The sequence below is a fragment of the Pundamilia nyererei genome, unplaced genomic scaffold (assembly GCF_000239375.1).
Source record: "Pundamilia nyererei isolate P.nyererei 1_Seehausen unplaced genomic scaffold, PunNye1.0 scaffold00139, whole genome shotgun sequence".
In the NCBI taxonomy this organism is placed as follows: domain Eukaryota; kingdom Metazoa; phylum Chordata; class Actinopteri; order Cichliformes; family Cichlidae; genus Pundamilia; species Pundamilia nyererei.
The window spans coordinates 906204-910608 of record NW_005187540.1 but is presented as its reverse complement, the minus strand read 5'-3'; the positions used below and the strand labels follow the sequence as shown (position 1 = coordinate 910608).

Sequence of the window (4405 nt, the reverse complement as noted above, 5' to 3'; positions counted from 1 at the left end):
TTACATTTTTGGTCTTCAGGGTTTAGCAGGACGGTCTGATGGCACGCTAACATGTTCGGAGCCTTCCTCGGCGTCACTCCTCCTCCCCCGCATCCCATCCACGGCCAAACCAAATACCTTTGTCCATATCTGCAGTGATCCATCACTGTGGCCATCGCACACGCACGCACGCACGCATGCGCGCACACGCACACGCACACGCACACACAAACTGTTTCCAGCAGTGTGTTTTATTTCTTTTAAAGACATGTTGTTGATGTCACAGCTGCATGAGGTCAGTGTGTGCGCAGCGTGATTCACACGTTAGTCTGTGTGGGTTTTAAAGGCTGATGTGACCAACAACATGGCTGCTGTGAGGTCACTGTAACAGAGCGTCCACGTGTCAAAGTCTGGAGACAAAGCAGATGGTGGAGCGTGATGAGGACCCAGAGTGCAAACAGGGAGAACGTACAGTGTGAGGAAAACATGAAACAGCCCAAAAAGAGCGTATCTGTGGAGGACACAGATACGCTGACTAAGACTAAAGAAGGCATCAACTCTAAATACTCGGGAGGCTGATGAGCAGAGAGCAGACACGAATCACCGAGCACGAGAGACTAAAGAACAGGAAGAAACAGACGGCGTCGTCTAACATACAAACAACAACAGGACACCAGGAACACAATCACAGTGTCAGGCCCAGATCTGTCACCCAGTATTTCCAGTTTATTTTGTTTAATGATTGTGTTATTATTTTATTGCGTCTAGTTATGTCTCTTCTATGTGTCCTTGTTTCCTGTATAAGTCTGTCTTGTCCTCTGTGCCCGTGTCCTCGTCCCTCTTATCTGCGTCTCTCCTTGTGTTCTGTGTCTCCCCGTCTGTCACGTCTGCTGTTCCTCGTTTGACATTTGTCAAGCTCGTCATGTCTTCGTCTCTTGTTGTTCCTGTTTGATTTTGAAGAGTCTGTTGTTCCATGTTCAGTGTGTTTACTTCCTCTGTGGCGTTCAGGCTCATTTGTGTCAGCTGTGTTTGTCTCGCCTCATGTCCCGTGAGTCTCGGCTCTTCATGTCTCAGGTTTTCTTCATGTTCCTGTTCAGGCTGTGTTCATGTCATAGCTTTAGTTTCTCCAGTTCACCTTGATTTAGTTTTTTGCTATCAGCCTAATAAACGGCTGGTTTTCTCTGTCCTGTGCTTGCTTTTGGGTCCACAAACACCCGAAACCCGTAACACACAGGCTAGACTACATGTAAGAGGATCTGAGAATGTAAACATAAGTAAAACCATCCATGAAGATCCGAACGAGAAATAAGAAAACACCAGTCAAAATACCACAATGCCAAATATAAAACTCAGTGTCAGCCTCTCTTTCGGGGCTCCATGAAGTCCGAGCTCACGTTTCTGATACGATTTTATTTTTTAAATGTCATTGATCAGCCTTAATGCACATCCAGATGTGTACAAGCTGAAACATTCTGCCTTTGGGCCTCGGGGCGGCTGCGATGGAGGCAGATGTTTCACTTTAAGCTGCTTCACTGATGAGATTTCTCTTCTTGGATTTTTTTCTTGCAGGGAAGAAAAACCTTCCCCAGTGAACACGTGCGCTCCACTTCTTCAGTAAGTCTTTTTGTTTCTCGAGCAGATGTTGGGAGTCGTCTCATTCTCGAGGCGGTGCGCTGAAGGTTTGCCAGAATCGGACCGTCACTGACTGTTATCAGCACCAGAAACTAGTTTCCTGTCATGGGAGCTCCAAGGAAAAGGCGGGGCCTGTACAGCATGCAGGGTCTGTTCCTCTGAAGAAGGCGGGACTTTCCTAGAGAAGCACATAATGAGCTGAGGGAATGAGGTGCACTGATCAACCATGGAGTCAAAGCTGTAAGCACACAGTATGCTTGGTGTGGTTCATCTGAACATATGTACACATGTTATATCAGCACCCTCTGAAGAGCCCACCGGTGTGTCCTCTGAAGCACCACAGAGAAGCAACCAAGTATGTAGGCCATGTAAGTGCTCAAGGAAGAAAACAGGAAGCAGGTTTCCTGCAGAACAACATGTAAACTCCACAGACCAATCTGGTGTCTTTAGCTATAAATTACACTCACATGAGCAATCACTTCTCCCCCACTGCAGGCTGGTGGGAGGAGTGGAGACAGCAGCAAGGCGTTTCCTACAGAAAAAGTTACAGCTCCCTATATGGCTAACCACTTGTGTGCTGTATGTGTGGAGGGCACGGACGCAGAGCGGCACATCTGTAAGTGACTCGCAGCCTGTGCATGGGTAGGATGGCTGCAGCGATTTATCTGGGGAAAGAGCAGATAGTGATTGATTCAGAGGCTGATGTTCATGCAGCTTCTCTGTGCAGTTTTCATTGGTTCAGAAACTCCTCAGTTTTAACCTGTGAATTCATTTATTTCAGTTTGAACATGAATGTTGTGTCAGACAGTAGAAAGGTGACGCTTAGCTATGAATGTTTCCTGTAAAGGACGACAAGTGTGGGGAAATGATTCATTCCTATTGCTGATTATTATTCATGCAAAGACGAACAGGAGCTGATGCATTTAAAGTGCTTTGTTTGCATTTCATCTGTGAGGTAAATGAGTCTATGGAGGCTTTTTAATGCACAGAATGTGCAAAGTTTTTTTTCCTGCAGCAGTTTTTGTGATGATTGTTTGATTTTTAGTCAGAGACAGTCGTTCAGATGTTTTACTTTGTGGTTCATCACTGAGACGCGATGAGGTGCAGTTTTTTATTGCTGGTTGGGTTTTGTGGTTTGTAGAGTCTTTGTTAGCCTCAGCCTGCGGTGCTGCAGTGTGACTGTGGCTTCATCTGAATACTGCTGACTCTGAAATGTCTCAAATGCTCTAACGTCCAAAATCTAAAGAGCTTTTTCATTTCAAGCAGAAACTGTTTGGCAAGACATCAGTTTAGTTTTTATCACAATCAAACTCAGAGTCAATAGATTTTGTTTTTAAACACAACCTTATTTCTGATCGATTCTTCTGTTTCAAACATCCTGAACTTATCTTTGGGATGAAGACGCTAAAAACAGATTTCTGAGAAAACAACATTTGCACAAGTTTTATGAGATTTTTATTATTTAAAAGGACACAAAACACATCAGTTAAAATATTTAAACATGTTAAGATGTGACCGTCTGTTACAGACAGACACAAAATATAAAATGAAAACATTTCTTATCATTCTGTGAGGTGTTATTTCAGTTACCTTCATTTGGGTCCCCTGACGTGAGCTCATTTGAATATTGCCTACACCACCAAGATCGCACTTAAGTTTGTTTGATTTTAAATTATTGATGAAAGTTTGTGGGTCCTCCTCTCAGCCAGGACTCATGAAATCCATCCCAGCATTAATCTGAGGATTAATCTGGGGTAGGAGACAAACACAAGTCACTGCCTTTGAGTAACATCGAGCTTAATGTCCACTGAAAAACACCAGAAACAGACAAAGTTCAGATAATCAAATAATAATCAAACAAATGTGTTGGAGAGGAAGTCAAACTGTTTTTAAGGATGAGGCTGAGGATGGCCGTGCGAGTCTCTGCAGGCCCTCGCGGAGATGCAGACATTCATGGACGCTGTGGGATCTCAGAGCTCTAACTGCTGAGCTGTGAATGTAAAAGCTTCGAGTTGAAGCTGTGCTGTGTGGTTAATGTGTTCGTATCTGTAGACTAATATTTAAAAAAGGACAAATGACGCTGATAAAAGCTGACATCTGTAAAACAAAGATTAGTTTCTCTGCAGGTTTGTGTCGTGTTTTTGTCACTGTTGAACTTCCATACGGTGAGCCCCCATCCTCTCCAACTGCAGCTCCTCTGGTTTCCATTTCAGTCTTTGGACGGCGCCTAAAAAGCTCTGCAGTTTCATCATATAGGAGCCTAAAATGTGTCTGCAGTGCGTCAGTGAGGTCCCCTCAGCTCCAGGAGAACATTCCAGAATCAGCACCGCTCTCCAGCATTTTCTCGATGCTCTCAGCCTCTTCTGAAAGATTTTATTTATGCCAGTATGCAAATTTGCATTAATAGGGGCGTGGCCTCTGAGTGACGTTTTATTTGGATGTGACTGTAAGTGTCAGCTAATTATTCCTGTGATGCTACAGGCAGAGTTACAGACGTGCAGCGTCCATCTGTGGAGCTGTGGGAGAGTTTAAGAAAGCTTTTATTCTGAAAACTGAGGGTGGGGGTTTCCACTTTTTTCCACTCGTCAGCTTATTAAAATCAGTTTATGACACTGATCTGACACACCACACCCACAACGATGGACACGCCCACACTGTCGACTGCAGCCATGTATGACCTGCTCATTTTATAGCTTAGATCCCCTCCTGTGAGCCATAAGAGTGTGTGTGTGTGTGCGTGCGTGCGTGTGCGTGTGTGCGTGTGTGGGTGTGTGTGTGCGTGTGTGTGGGTGTG

General features: G+C 44.7%; 1 protein-coding gene across 1 annotated transcript in view; it reads left to right on the top strand.

Annotated features, from left to right (window-relative positions):
• The first annotated feature begins 2107 nt into the window (after positions 1 to 2107).
• Positions 2108 to 4405, top strand: part of LOC102209586 (collagen alpha-4(VI) chain-like) — a 23563-nt gene continuing 21265 nt past the window's right edge. The window contains exon 1 of the mRNA XM_005744190.1: positions 2108 to 2227. The gene's annotated coding sequence lies outside the window, so the exon portion shown is untranslated. The remainder of the gene's footprint in view (positions 2228 to 4405) is intronic.